Source organism: Vanacampus margaritifer, chromosome 10, assembly GCF_051991255.1.
Source record: "Vanacampus margaritifer isolate UIUO_Vmar chromosome 10, RoL_Vmar_1.0, whole genome shotgun sequence".
In the NCBI taxonomy this organism is placed as follows: domain Eukaryota; kingdom Metazoa; phylum Chordata; class Actinopteri; order Syngnathiformes; family Syngnathidae; genus Vanacampus; species Vanacampus margaritifer.
In genome coordinates, this window is record NC_135441.1 from 17,666,715 (window position 1) to 17,682,796 (window position 16,082).

The window sequence follows — 16,082 nt, forward strand, 5'->3', positions numbered from 1 at the left end:
TTACGTCATGCATCAAGCGCCCATAGCTATTTTTTAACACGTGTATTTTATTTTTTCCTCATGTATACTCCTTCCGAATGTTATTTAAATTTTATATGAAGTTTTATTTTTTTAACATACTTAATTCGCGTCGTATATAGCGATGTCTGTCTTGAGTTTTTTTTTTAATGGCTGTTACTATGAATGGCCACGAGATAGCGTGCTACTCTTCTTCTTGGCGATTAGTTTGTTTTCAACAAAGCAAAAGGAAAATGCATCCTTTAGATATCTAGTTCACAAATTGGTGATGGGGGTTCGATTCCCGATTTAGACTCCGCCTTACACCGTTTCTCAGACCAGGGAAATTTCCATATTGACGTATATGACACACCTGCGTTGATTTAAAACAAGAAGAACACAAACACGCTTTATAGCTACCGAGTGAAAAGAAAACCCATTAAAAACAATCCCCCCTACTTAAAATTCCCCAAAATCGTGTTCACTATTCACTGACTTCTTCCAGACTGAAAACCCCTTCAAAACTTTTCGGCACGGTAGGGACCAATCGCTTCCCAGGAAAATGTGACTGCTAGGAATTCCCCACGCATTATTGGAGAGGACGTCAACGTTGTGCCAGGCAGGGAGCCGCGGCAGGAGCCTTCAACCGCTACCCGCTCTAGTCGCCTCGGCTCTCCTTCTCCGTTTTTGGATTATGCTGTTATTTTTCTTTTCTTTTTTTATTCCCGAAGATGTCGGGAACGTTTTAGCCATCCTCGTCTGGGGTGAGTTCAAGTTTCCATATTACACATTTCGCTGTTATAATGTAAACAGCGCGTGTATTCTTCACGTTTATTGCGTTTAAAATGCGGCTGTGAAGAGATTGCGTCTGGTAATGGGATTAGGCTGGATGACATACACAGCAAATTGTTCTTAATAAGAGACAATGGGTCTAAAGTTGATCCAAATTAACTCAGGTTGCGAGTGCTTGCTGTTGCCTGGTTACTTGCACTGCTACACACCAGTGGTTTCTCAAAACTTCTTACAACTACCACCTAAAAAAAGCTCTTCAAAAACCACAATCATGACTAACATACACAGCGGGCCCAAGTGTTCATCAAAAACAGGCTTTATTCGTAAAAACAAAAGTATCGGCACATGGGTTATCCCACAGAAAATATTAGAAACAATCTGTTCCATTGTCAAACCACCATCATCAGGCAACTTTAGGCAGAGATTAGAATATAATTTTAATATTATTGACTGATATAAACGTGAAAAGAAAGTAATCCATGCTATTATTGGCTGACTTTTGGAGGCCACTACATGTGCCTGTGAGGCGAGTCTCTTCACATTAAGACTAAACACAGCTGACTTCCAGTATTCTTTGTTTAGTAATGTCGACATATTAAAATGTTCCATATCGTCACCTTCCTAAAACAATGGCCCAAGTATTTTTTTTAAAACATTTTTTTAATGAACCAAATACAGTACTGATTATATTATATTTATTAATAATTTCATTTCAGGGGTCAAATTGAATGATCTGTTTCACTAAGGATGGACTGTACTTGAATCATGTGGACTTTATTAAGGCAAAAAAAGAGAGTCAAAACATGACTTAGGCCAGTATTTTAACTCATTCACTGCCATTGACGGCTTTAGACGTCAAAAATTCATTTGAACTATTTCTATTAGTTGAACATTTTTCCACTTTGTTAACAAGAGTATGAAAACCTAGACATTTTTTTATTGTACATTTAGAACAGATATAAAATTTGTGATTAATCATGAGTTAACTATTGAAGTAATGCGATGAATTACAATAAAAACATTTAATTGACTGACGACCTAATTTTTTAATCATCTTTACTTTTTTTGAAAAAAGATTATTTAAAAAAGAAAGAAAGAAAAGATTATTAAAAATTAGGGCGTCTGGCGATTACATTTTTTTAATTGTAATTAATCACATGACTTCAATAGTTAACTCAGAATTAATCACAAATTTTATATCTGGTCTAAATGTACAATATTTTTCTCCCTAGGTTTTCATACTCTTGTTAACAAAAGTGGAAAAAAATGTTGAACTAACTAATAGAAATAGTTCAAATGAAATTTTTGACGTCTATAGCCGTCAATGGCAGTAAATGAGTTAAGAAGGTGACAATATAGGGAATGATACAAGTAGAACTAATTTGTTTGTACCACCATAGAGAGTGTTTGAGTTAGCATTAATGGAATGTGTCTGGCGTGTGATGTAAGGAAGTGGTGAGGTAGCAGGAAGTTCATGTATTTTAACATTCTTAACTGTCTAGTGTAAAAAAAGAAAGAAAAAGAAAGCTCGAGCGTGTTTGTGAGTATTTTGTTGTCCAAAAGAGACGTGTTGACTTATGTCAGCACGTCATGAATCTTTTTCTTTTTTCTTTTTTTTTTTTACAAAATGTCCCACATCAGGACAAGAATAGCCGACTTTATGTCTTGTGGTGTAAAAGCACAGGTGCTTACGGGAGGCCATCGCCTTCACATGACGTCACCCTCTGAGCTTTATTTTCTTCCAAGACAGGATTTCGGAGGAATGTTTATGAAAATTTCTGTGAGCTCCCTCTCTTTTATTTACGTACAACATTGCTGTACAGTACACACACTATTGTGTGTGTGATCAATACGAGTCTCTCGGGGAGTCTGAAATGTTTCCCAGATGTTTACATTTTTGGCCTAAGAGGTTTTTTTTTTTTTTTTTGCCATGGGACGCTCTCGCCCGACCTCATTGGTCGCCTGCTCCCTTCAGAGGAGACGGCGGTGACGCTGGTGGTGGGAGGGGGGAGACCGAACGACAAGACAAGAATCTCCCCTAGTGCCCCCCCCCCTCCCGTCCAGTTTTCCCATGGTGGGATCACTAGAGGGATAATTGGAAACTTCAATCCACTGAAAGCAATTATCCCCAGCGAGAGTTTCCAAATATACTCCAGCGAAGGCTCGCCCCGTGCCATTTGTTTTTACACCATCCCGCCATACTGTTGCCTTGTGATATGCTCATCCTTGTGTGTGTGTGTGTGTGTGTGTGTGTGTGCAGATTAGAGAATGTGTGGCTTCCCGGCAGCCTTCTTATCCCGTGACAGCGAAGTCACTCCTCCTGTGTGATCCTGCACAGCTAAGACTCTGCCTTTTTTTTTATTGACCAAAGGCTAGCTCCTTGGGTCTTTCTTGTCTTGCTTGTCTGAAGTCTGCTCGGCCTTCTTAATGGCCCGCCGCGTATTGATCGGACAACACAAAAGAGACAAATTGAGCTCATAAGCTATTTGGAAGGCAGCGCTGCTCAAGTTTCAAAAAAGCTTTCAGGACGGCTGCGACACAGACAAGTACAATAAGTTCAAAATTTCTTTCTTCTTCTTTTTTTTTTTTAAAGTTTGCTTTTGGTGAATACTCCATCTACCCTACCTACCTACCTACTAGGGGTGTGCCAAAAAAATCGATTCTCATTTAGTACGATTCAGAATAGATTTTAAATGTCCCAAAATCGTTTTTATTTAAATTATTTTATGCTGTCTTCCCTTTGTTTGTGTACGCCTTTATTGAGAGCGCTGTTCATGTTGTATCCAATATGGCCACTGAGGGGCAGTGTGGTTCCACGCGGTTTGATACACTGTTAAGTTGTAGCCACATTAGAGAGTTGAAGGAAAAAGTCACGATCAAGTTATTCCAATGAAAGTGGGTTTTTTGCAGTGATAAAAGTGCAGCGAGTAGCGCACTAGTTAGCATTAGCGAGTCGGACTGGAGTAGATCATTACGATTCCTTGAACGTCTATAAATTGAAGCAAAAATCATTGTTAATCAAATCATTTTGTATCAAAAATCATTCTGAATCGAATCACACACCCAAAAATCGGAATGAATCGTGAGACATGCAAAAATTCCCAACCCTACTACCTACCTACTTGGAGTACTGCAATTACCTGTTATATTGGTGTCACACCATTCCGTTTCCCTAAATACCATTTTAATTCCCATTTAACAAAAAGTCCTCTGTGTACTGTGTATGAGACAACACTAACAATCTGTGCAAGCTGTGGTCATTACTGCCATAGATTACATTTCCCTCCATGACTACCTTACTCTGTCATTTGACACCTGAGCCGTAACCACAAGGTGGCAATGTTCATAATGCTTTGACTCCACCGTCCCACAAGAAGGCTGATGCCACCAATGACATGCACACGCAATTGCAGGACCCCCCCCCTCCCCCCGTCCCCCCAGAAAAAAAAGCGAAACAAAACTGTCTAACTTCTCCTTTTGTTGGTAGAAAACAACCGCCGCTCTCTGTGGCGCGTTCCTCGTGCCTGAAGCCTCGTTGGGGGAACTGCGAGAGTTCCTTTCAATAGTGACAGCTGAATTGCACCCTGTCAGACATGTTGAAGGCTGCTGCTGCTGCTGCTGTGCATGACGTCATGTTGAGGGAGGGGAGAGGGAAGGGAGGGTTCACCTGCTGCCTCATTCCTCTCTCATTCGCATGTCTGGCCAACAGCATTGACCATACGGTCATTGTTTTTCTTTTTTAAAGACAATAAGGTTTTGTAGTTTTTGTAATTATTATTATTATTATTTTTTAATTCATTTATTTTTTACTAGTGAGAATTGAACAAGACATTTAAAACAATAAATAAATAATTTCTTGTTGACCTAGAGTTTATAAGAGGTATTAGGTATGTTGTGCTTGCTTTAGCTTTGAGTATAATATTCTCCTTTTCCTTATTTGTTGTCAGCTAATCGGCATCGAGCTAAATTGACATAACAACTATTACACACTTTAAAAAGATGAAGATTGCAGAATTCGAGACTCTGCTTATTTTTCTTCTTCTTACTGTGCCAACTTTTAAACATTTTATGAACACTTGCCAACACTATCTCAAAGCTATAATTAGCTTAGCTTGCTAAATTAGCATAAAAGGTAGGAACGGCTACCTATAAAACCTACAAACTACAACAATATTAGCGGCTTTATGAATTATTGAGCGCACACTTATTTTGCTTCTTCCAGTGGTAAATTAATATTTTCTATCACTTGACTAAAACACTACAGTTAGCGTAATGGCTAAAATGGCAGGAACAGAAGAAGCAGCTACCGTCTTGCTAACTACCATTCTGTCTTTCTTGATTGACAATTGAACTCTTAAAATATTTTTGATATGGGTGTTTGTAATGATTTCAGGAGATTTTACTATCTAAAATAGTAGCTTAGCTTGCTAAATTAGCATAAAAAGTAGGAACGGCTACCTATAAAACCTACAAACTACAACAATATTAGCGGCTTTATGAATTATTGAGCGCACACTTATTTTGCTTCTTCCAGTGGTAAATTAATATTTTCTATCACTTGACTAAAACGCTACAGTTAGCGTAATGGCTAAAATGGCAGGAACAGAAGAAGCAGCTACCGTCTTGCTAACTACCATTCTGTCTTTCTTGATTGACAATTGAACTCTTAAAATATTGTTGACATGGGTGTTTGTAATGATTTCAGGAGATTTTACTATCTATAGATTGAGTATCGCAAGGTGCTTGTCCCTTTTCCCAGTAACTTTTCCTAAATATGCCTAAAATGGCCCTTCTGTTGTTTTAACGGTTGGAATGAAGTTACATTTGTGCGTTTCCCCTGCTTGTGCAACACACGACATAGCCTTTAACTTTGCCTCCGTTGTGATGAATCACTCTTACAGAATGTCATGTGATTACTTCACCTCACTGCTTTGATATTTTTATGATGGTACATCGTAAATGGCTGACGTAACCTACATTTGAGGAGTGGCTTGGGCCGACAGGTTCTATTTTACCGGAACAGAGATTTTGTCGTTTGAGTTAATTTAAGCGTGACACACATCCTTGAGGATTGTTGAATAATTCAACTGCAACGAGCCAATGGCTATTATAACCCAGGCCTTGAGTGACAAGCGGGCAGTATATGCTTAATAATAATGAAGCTTGAGTTCCACCAATCTGGTCGTTGGAGGAAAGTGGAGCTGTTGTCCTGAACTAAATAATGAGTGTTTATGTTGTTTTCATGGAAAAAGAGTTATTGTACGTAACATAGCTATGACCTCCGCGTGACGTTATCTGACTAGAGTAGAGAGCAGACTAGTGTCTTTTATATTTAATGAGTTGCACTCAGCTCGCGCATTCTGCTGCAGCCACTGGCCATTTTTGCACTGGAGCAATTCGAGGAGTGCCCCACCGGGTCTATCTAGATTACGCTAGAGTTGTGCTTTCAGGTTTCCCGATGTGTGATTCAACTGTGGAGTTCTCATAACATTGAATGTTTTTTTTTCCCCCTCTGATTTGAAGTGCTGATTATCTTTGCCTCTCGCGTGGCCGTCCAGACAGTCTTTCTCTTCTTGACCTCAGAGCCACACAAACAATGCGGCGCGTCCTCCAAAGCCCCCGTGTATCTCAGGCCCTCAAGGATGTTCTTATCAGAGTTTATGAGACCACAGTACTCTGGCATAACTCTTAACGGAATGATCTGGATTCTTTCTGATACTTAAATGTCATTCTTCTGGGGACTGTTGCAAAGACGGAATATGACGTGTGATCTGGTGTGTGTAGAATCTGTCGATCCAGTAGCAGTTGCTCCTATAACTTATTCAATGCCATTGACGCTTATAAACGTCAAAAATTCATTTGAACTATTTGTATTAGTTTTACCTTTTTTTCCCACTTTTGCCATACAAAAGTATGAAAACCTAGACTAAATTTTTTTTAAGATTATTAAAATCTAATAAAAAAAAAATAAAATAAAATAAAAAATAAATAATAAAAAATAAAATAAAAAATAAAATAAAAATGAAAAATAAAATTAAAGAAAAATAAAATTTAAAAAATCTAGGGGCTTTAGGCGATTAAAATTAATAGTATGACTTCATGTACAATGTACAATAATTTTTTCTAGGTTTTCATACTCTTGTTAAAAAAGTGGAAAAAAATTGTTAAACTAATAGAAATAGTTCAAATGAATTTTTGACGTCTATAGCCGTCAATGGCAGTGAATGAGATAATCGAGACACAGGCTGAAAATAGGGGGCTTGTTTTTTCATATGATAATAACATGGTCCATTTTTCATTGAGAAGTGCTGAAAAAGAAAATCGCATCCCTTGAAGGGGGGTCACGTGCCCCAGCAGTGATATCACCCATGGAATTTGATTTGAACCAACTTTGTTGCTTCTCTCCTCTGGATTTGTTCTGCGGACATTCCTGCTGAGTTCCTGCTCAGTGATGCAAAGTAATGAAAAACTATCAGACTCAATTCTGGCGTGTAATCGCAGGAGGAGAGACATTCCCTTGCCATGATTAATGCATTGCATCTTTTCATGTGCTTTGGGGGTGTCACCTTCATGCTGCTCTGTGTCTTTCTTCAGCTAACAATAAATGGTATCCAGTTTTTTTTATATGGAAAATATTGTAGGGAAGCAGCTACTTAAGTAAAAACAAAAAACAAAACATAAAAGTACAAATATAAATAATAAATAAATAATAAATAATACAAATATGTACCACAGCGCTACCTGCTGGATCCATTGGGGCACGGTTCCACTTATACAAAATGACCACTTACCGTCTTGTCTTATTTACTTACTTGAATGCTTGGCCTTTCATCTTGATGGACTGTCTAAATTCTGTAACAAAGTTAACCACTTACATTTATTAGACAACGCCATCATATAAGCAATGAGTGTTTTGTGAACTACATTTTATGTGTGTCTTTCAGTGCGTGTCAAATGCAATTCAAACGATCTTGTTGAGTCACCAAAATGTCGAAAAGCTCGCTTCCTATTTTGAATTCATTTGGGGAAATACATGCGAGGAGCTAACACTCACAAGTTCACTGTCACTGTAGTTCCTCCTTACATTGTCCTCAAAGTTCCTCTTGTCATGTCACTGCCCACATTCCCCTGTTTGTAGTATGCATCCTTCCTTTTTAACTCATCCATTGCCATTGACAGCTATAGACGTCAAAAATTCATTTGAACTATTTCTATTAGTTTAGCATTTTTACCACTTTTGTTAACAAGAGTATGAAGACCTATAATTTTTTTTTATTGTACATTTAGAACAGATATACAATTTGTGATTAATCGTGAGTTAACTAGTGAAGTCATGCGATTAATTACGATAAAAAAATTGAATCGCCCGACGCCCCTAATTTTTAATATATATATATATATATATTTTTTTTATAAATCGCGGCAGGGGATTATTTTTTTAAATTGTAATTAAATGCATGACTTCAATAGTTAACTCACGATTAATCACAAATTTTATATCTGTTCTAAAGGTACAAACATTTTTTTCTAGGTTTTCATACTCTTGTTAACAAAAGTGTTGTTGTTTTTTAACTAAAAGAAATAGATCAAATGAATTTTGGACGTCTATAGCCGTCAATGGCAGTGAATGAGTTAAAGTAATATATTATTGCAAACTACTTTACGGACTCCCAAGTTACAATTTGTGACATGTTTCAGATCAAAATGTAAATATCTGGATGTAGACGCTCTCATGTGAATGTTTTTGCTTACAACCCAAATGTTTTTTTAGTCTACTGCAAAAATTACGGAACAGGCCTCACTAATCCATTACTTTTGGAGGCTTTTGAAGTTTAATTGCAGTTACACAATGATTTGAACACATCAAAAAAAAAAAAAATTAAAACCTTCTTTTAAAAGTATTCCCTTGCGCTGGTTTTCACTCTTGCTTGTCAAGAAATGGACGACATCAATCATATAACATAATTTTGAGGAAAAAAACAGTAAACTCTCTCGCACATGGATACCCCTCTCGTTATAGATGTGGTCAATTGTGCAGGTGTCCCTTTTGGACTGTATGTGCCCTGATAATGGTCCTATAGATTTCAGACGAAGCTTGACATAAAGGAGGTGTACAGATGGTAACGTGTACTAGAGAGGCTTTGGTACTCACCACAGACCACCGCTTCCTGTTTGCTCACATGTCATATCTCATCAGCGGCTTCTCACCAGGTCACAGCTATATCCCTCGATCAATGCTGTCAAAAGTACTCTAACACATACATGATGTTTCGCAATGAAAATAATGAGTTTAAATAAAAATGAACTGGTTTATGAACAATTTAGGATGGATTCATTGCACTTTCATTCATTTTAATATGGAACATTATTTGATTTGCAAAAGTTTCACTTTGCAAATGGGCCAGGAAACAATTTAAATTTGTAACCACGTTATATGACTTAATTGTCTAATTATTATTATCATTATTATTATTATTTTATTATTATTAATGTAAAATATCTATTTTTTTCCTGCCTCAAAATGATATGATCCCCTCCAAATATATAACACAAATCTGGCAAGATTTTGACCTTAATTTACCCCAAAAGTAAATAAAAAAAATATAGAAAAAAATATAAATTATTATTATTATTATTATTATTATTTTTAATGTCAAATGTCTGACTTTGTCTGAAAAATATATTCTTTTTTTCTGCCTCACCAACACTAATCTGGCAAGATTTAACCTTAATTTACCCCCCCTCCCCCCCCAAAAAAGAATATATAGATATATGAATTATTATTATTATGATTTTTAATATCAAATGTCTGACTTTGTCTGAAATATATATATTTTTTTCTGCCTCAAAATTACATGATCTCCTCCAAATATATAACACTAATCTGGCAAGATTTTGACCCCCCTCTACCAAAATAAATAAATAAAAATTATTATTATTATTATTATTTTTTTTTATATGTCAAATGTCTGACTTTGTCTGAAATATATATTTTTTTTTCTGCCTCAAAATTACATGATCTCCTCCAAATATATAACTCTAATCTGGCAAGATTTTGACCCTAATCTACCAAAATGAATGAATAAATAAAAAATACATTTTTATTATTATTATTATTATTTTTTATGTCAAATGTCTGACTTTGTCTGAAAAATATCTCTTTTTTTTCCTGCCTCAAAATGACATGATTCCCTCCAAATATATAACTCTAATCTGGCAAGATTTTGACCCTAATCTACCAAAATGAATAAATAAATCAAAAAAATATTTTTATTATTATTATTATTATTATTTTTTATGTCAAATGTCTGACTTTGTCTGAAAAATATCTCTTTTTTTTCCTGCCTCAAAATTACACGATCCCCTCCAAATATATAACACTAATCTGGCAAGATTTTGACCCCCCTCTACCAAAATAAATAAATAAAAATTATTATTATTATTTTTTTTATGTCAAATGTCTGACTTTGTCTGAAAAATATCTCTTTTTTTTCCTGCCTCAAAATTACATGATTCCCTCCAAATATATAACTCTAATATGGCAAGATTTTGACCCTAATCTACCAAAATGAATAAATAAATCAAAAAAAATATTTTTATTATTATTATTATTTTTTTATGTCAAATGTCTGACTTTGTCTGAAAAATATCTCTTTATTATTATTATTATTATTATTATTATTATTATTATTTATTATTATTATTATTATTATTATTATTATTAATAATAATAATTAATCTTTCAATTAAAACTTCATCCTATGACTTTCTCAATGCAGTTAAAACTATTGTATAACTATTTGTTTATAGTATTTATTCTTTGACTTTATTTTTTAAGTGTCGGCTTTGTTACACTCCCTGACCTGCACAGTGACAATGAATCTCGATTAAGCTTGTGATGATGTCACTGTGTCTTGTGATGGAACGTGATCAGTTCATCTTCAAGTGAGTGGAGGAGGACTAACAGCTTCATTCTTTGTGCCTCCTACAGATGAGTTGTTGTTTTATTTTTTGTGCACTCTACACCCCCCCGTATGTCCATTGCTAAATTGCCCTCTGTGACAAGGCTAATAGACTCACATTTCACTCTGAAGGCTTCATTTTAGGCCTATTTTTTTCTCTCTCAGGTCAAAGTCTACATTGGGTGCGTACCTGTGTTTACCTTCACCTGCAGGAGAAACCCGTCTATCGTCTTTCTCGTGGCCCGGCCCTGTGGCTGAGTTCCTCCCATCCCCCCTCCTTCCCTCCGCACCTCCATCCAATCCCAGAGAATGCACCTGAGCAGATTTGCCTGTAGGGCCCCGCACCTAAGCGAGCGCTGATTGGCCAGGTGCAGGCCGCCTGCCCGGGGGCCGCTCTCTACCAATGGCGACGAGGCTGCGTGACTCATAGGGAGAGGACGGCTCACTTCACGACACTTCTCCTTTTTCTGCCTCCAACTCATTCGTCGTCTCTTCTTCTTTTTTGTTTTTTGTTTTTTGTTTGTACCCGCTTCCCCCTCACCTCATTTTACAGTTTGTCGCCGTGAGAAAGAAGGTGTGGAGTGGGCCTCGAGTTGGTTGTTGCACTCCTTCAGTTGAAGGCTCTCTTTGGATTATCCCTCCCCCCCCAACACACCTCGCTACCCCCTTTTTTCGCCCTTTGGTTTTTGACTTTTTTAAAATTGTTTTGTATCGATGTCAACGCTTGTTTTGACGCTTTCCGCGATGGATCTTGGCACCTGCATCGTTTTCATTTGAGGTTAGTGGTAGTTTTCGCTCTCTTTTAATGAACTTCAATGCATTGAGGATGAAGCTTTTGGTACAATGCAAGAAAAAAAGTGACGTATAAAAAAATAACATTTATTTTTAGGTGACAGTTTATACGCTTTAGACATTTTAAATTCAAGTCAACTAGTAAATTTGGAATTTAATTACGATTTAAGCACCTGGGTCTGGCTCATTGCCTTATATGGCGTGTTGAAATAAGGGCGGGAGCTGACAGTTTTGCAAGGCCCTCCAAACCCACCAAGCCCATGTTTAAATTTTTTTTTTTTTATGATGGCGTAGTAGTCATTATTGTACAGTGCATCACTTTTCATTCAATCTTCACTCATTTGTCGGGATCTGTTTCCTTGTGTGTGTTGTTTTTTGCCCACTGCTGCCTCTTTTGCAATAACTGAGTTATGCGCGGCTTACTGGCTTGCCAATCAACGATCATCAGAGCAGAATGTTGTTCATCTTGTAGCATTACAAAAAAAAGGGGGAGGTGAAAAAGGGGAGCAGAAGATCTTGATTTCACTTCACTGTGAGGTCCAACCGCAGTGTTTTGTTCCTCTTGTACACAACACGTCCCCCCCCCCCACCCTTAGCTTTTAGAGCTTTTGTGTGGAAGATCTCAAGCTCCACACATGCATGTTGCAGCTTCCTGTTTCAGCAGAAACCGACTCTGGGGTCACGTTTAACATGAGATCCGACTTCTCAAGCAGGCCACTTTTGGAAAAACACACCCACGCTTTAGGGTGTTTTCACTTGTTTGGCACTCAGTGGCCGATTTGGTTGCCTGACGTCGTTTGGCACTTGAAGCGCACCACGAAAAATCCTCCTTTTTAGTGTATGACTCAGTTTGGATGAATAGTTCGCCCGATTTTGCATGTTGACCCAGTCACACTGTGTGACTCCCCCACCTCACGTCACTGCTTTGCATTGGAAATTCGGACCTGCTCACGACTCCTACTCTGTTTACGGAGGCTGATGATCAGGTGGTGGGGGTGGTCAGCAGTGGTCACTCGAATGACTCGATGCCTTATTTCAATACAAACTAAAGCATGTCGAAGCCTGTCGATACGTGATTTGGCACGACATGGCAGAGGTTTTTGGCAGCTCAGAAAGGAGGCGAGGTGGAGTGCCAGCATGCTCGGATATGTATTATGTACAAGTTAGTTAGCAAGAATGCTGTTCATGCTAGTATCAGTCCAAAAAGGGATTTGAATGACCTTTGCTGAAGAAGTTAGCATTTAATTGTTTGGCTTTTAGATGGTTATCAGGGGTGGTTTGTTGACTACACGGAAATGCCAGTTCCATTGGAGGAGCCACAAACAAAAGGTTGCCCAATGCAGGAGGCCTAATTCTAACTGAACTGTGGTTGTGTTTGTTTACTTAAGTATGTTTTGAGATTTCATTCTGCGCTTACCAGAATGCAAATGCACTTTAAATGGAGTTAGCAATAATTATAAATTTGAAGATTTGAAGTTGTGAACAGAAAATTAAAACCACTGTAGACAAATGTATATATATATTTTTTACATTTTTGTTTGTTGTTGTTGTTTGGCAAACATAAAACCAAAACTTAACTTGTGAACTAAAATTAATAACTATAAATTCACGAAATTGTAAAAGAAAACACAAATCAAGTAAAATAGTGTCCCATATTTTAGGGAAATTCTCCCAAAATCTGGACTAAACTTCTAAATTTTGTTATTAATTGTGGAAAACAGGTCAATTGTAACAATTGCAATTTTTCCAATGAGGAATATGTTAGAAATCACCTGATTTACCTTGCACATGCTTCATTTAGTCCTGAGTCCATAAGTTTGTCATAAAGCAGAAACACAAAAAATGGTGAGGCAAACCATCCTTTTTTTGTTTAGTTTTTTTGCTGAAATTGTTTTCATGATTACCTAGCCTGGTTTATAGTTGAACTTAAACTCGAGTTGAATAAATATCATGTCGATTTTGTGTCTGTTTAGCTATATTTCATTGAGATTGTAGTAATGTTTAACTCTTAGCGCGAAACCATGATAGCACATTGCTAATGCACTCAGAGACAGTTGTAACAAACTTGCCTGGGAAAAGTTGTCATTTTTGATAAAAGAAGAAACACCGACTTGGCTGAACTTTAGACTAACAATTGTTTGACCCTTGCCAAAAGCCAGACAACACAAACTCCCTTTGACGAAAAGGAAGAGGAAACAAATGGCATTAACTGACAAACCTGTCAAGCTGACACTGAAAGTAGGGCAGAAGATGAGTTATGAAAAGGTGAAATGGAAAATCACCTTTTGTACAATTTTATTTTCATAAAAATTCATGTTAGTGTATTTTTAGTCTCATTTTTTGTTTAAATGTTTTTTAGTCACTATCATGGCCTTCATTTCTTAATTCACCACATGATATGAACTGACCCCGGACCATGGATTCAATTATATAACATTTGACTCTTTGTATTTGAGTTTACATCATGCATTTTTTTCTTTATGTTGCTATTTACTAGTAAACACTAGGAGCGGTTTTGCAAAGCAGTTTGAACAAACTAGGTCAACAGGGCTCAAAATTAGAGACACAATGGTAACATTGTTTACAGTTATCATGGGTCTCCCCTATATTTGAATGTAAAAAAAATAAAAATAAAATCTTATGTAAGAATTTCTGTATTAAAGTATATTTGTGCAAAAAAAAAAAAGCATTGTCCCATTTAAAATAATAATAATAATAAAATATATTTTTCCAACAATTAATTTAGAATTAATTTTTCACATTCCCAAGTAATTTGAATGTTATTTAAAAAAATATAATAAAGTTTGTACAAATTAAATAATCAAATTTTGTACTATTTCTTTGGGTAAAATTAGGCAAAAATCGTTTAAATCTGTTTCAGGACATTATTTGACTGGAAGAAGAGTTCCCCTCATTTGCATGCTATTTTCATGTCACTTTCTCCATTTCACTCACACTCTGTTAAACGTTGTGACTCCTTGCTGTCGCCCGTTTGGAAAATAAAATCCGGGTGTGGAAGGTTAATATGTAACACCCTCCCCTGCCCTAAAGCCTGCTGCCAAGATTTCACTGAGCAAGGCACATTAGTGTGCAGTATGTATGTGTGTCTGTAGGATCTAGTGATGCATTCAAGGCCACATACGGGCCCTGATTCATTCCAGCCCACCCTTGATAAATATTGAAAAAAAAAAATCAATTGAGCAACCATCTGCTAATGTTGCAACTGTCTCATACTCTGAGCATGCTGGGACTAGCAGCACTATTATTTCTCCGTCTATTTACACTCATTCCCAGTCTTGAGAGACGCCATTTTCTCCTCCTCCTCAATTTAAGGGGACGTGACGCAATTCCGGCCTGCATTAAACCGCTCTGTTCCCGAAACACAAAGTAGCCATCAGTGATCTCTCATTCAGGCATTTATTTTTTCAAGTAAACTAACAAAATGGTGTGTGGTTTGTCAGCAAAGAGGCCGGATGTTTGACTCACGACACTCACCTGACCTAAAAAAAGAAAAGAGTGAGTGCGAAAAAAAAAAGAAAAAAAGAAAGAAGATGCTATGTGGGAAAGTCAGGTTGCACCCTCTGATAACACACACACATACACTTGTGGTTATGCAAGGTGCCATGTTGGTCAGGGCTCAAGATTGTGCGATCATAAAGTCATCTCAACATGGCCGCCGGCCTCCAGACACTTTGTTAAGATAATTTTGGCTAATGGCTTTAATGGTTAGTAGGTAACCTGTAACCATTTCCTTTAATGAGGCTAAGCAGTGTCAAACAATAGCACGTAAATACAGTAGAATGCGCAAGTCATCTCGATACTGTTTTTTTTTTTTTTTTGTGTGTGCCACTTAATGTGGTGCAACTGCACAATGAGATTCATACAAGAGCAGGTCATAATACTAAAAACATATCTGATGTCATATGATTGCTGTCAGTGAACACTAGGCTGTTGTTCTCATAAAAGCGTTGAAAATACTGTATGTTGCTAACCAAAACAGTAGCACTTAGCAGCACATAAACCTATATTTGAAAAAAAAAAGTGTGTTTTTTTTTTACCGGCTGGATAACTAAACATTGTTGTGTGCATTCATTTTTTATATTTCCGGTAGCTTTGTGCCTTCAGATTCGGCTTGCCTAGCAAAAATCTGCATATAAATGACTCCCACTAAAATGCATTGGGGGGGAAAAAAAATAACCCACAAAAATATTCAAACAAAATCGTTAATTGACCTCCAACATGCCTTTTCCCTGATAATCAAGGCGAAATAGGAGCCCAAAATAAATAAATAATTATATATATATATATATATATATATATATATATATATATATATACTGTATATATATATAGTTTTTTTTAATTAATATATTAGGGAAATTTTTAATAGGTGAATCTGAATCAATAACAAAGTATTTTTATGACCCGATCAAATTGATAATATTAATACAATTTAACAACTTAATAGACACCTGCTACTCTCTGCAGTTGAGTAAACACCCCTACCCAAATTAGGGTACATTTTCTTTCTATGTCATA

General features: G+C 36.6%; 1 protein-coding gene across 1 annotated transcript in view; it reads left to right on the top strand.

The window, feature by feature from the left end:
• The first annotated feature begins 401 nt into the window (after positions 1-401).
• The window catches only part of elf1 (E74-like ETS transcription factor 1), a 49,501-nt gene continuing 33,820 nt past the window's right edge, over positions 402-16,082 (top strand). Inside the window, 2 exon segments of the mRNA XM_077578705.1 lie at positions 402-761; positions 10,917-11,529. The gene's annotated coding sequence lies outside the window, so the exon portion shown is untranslated.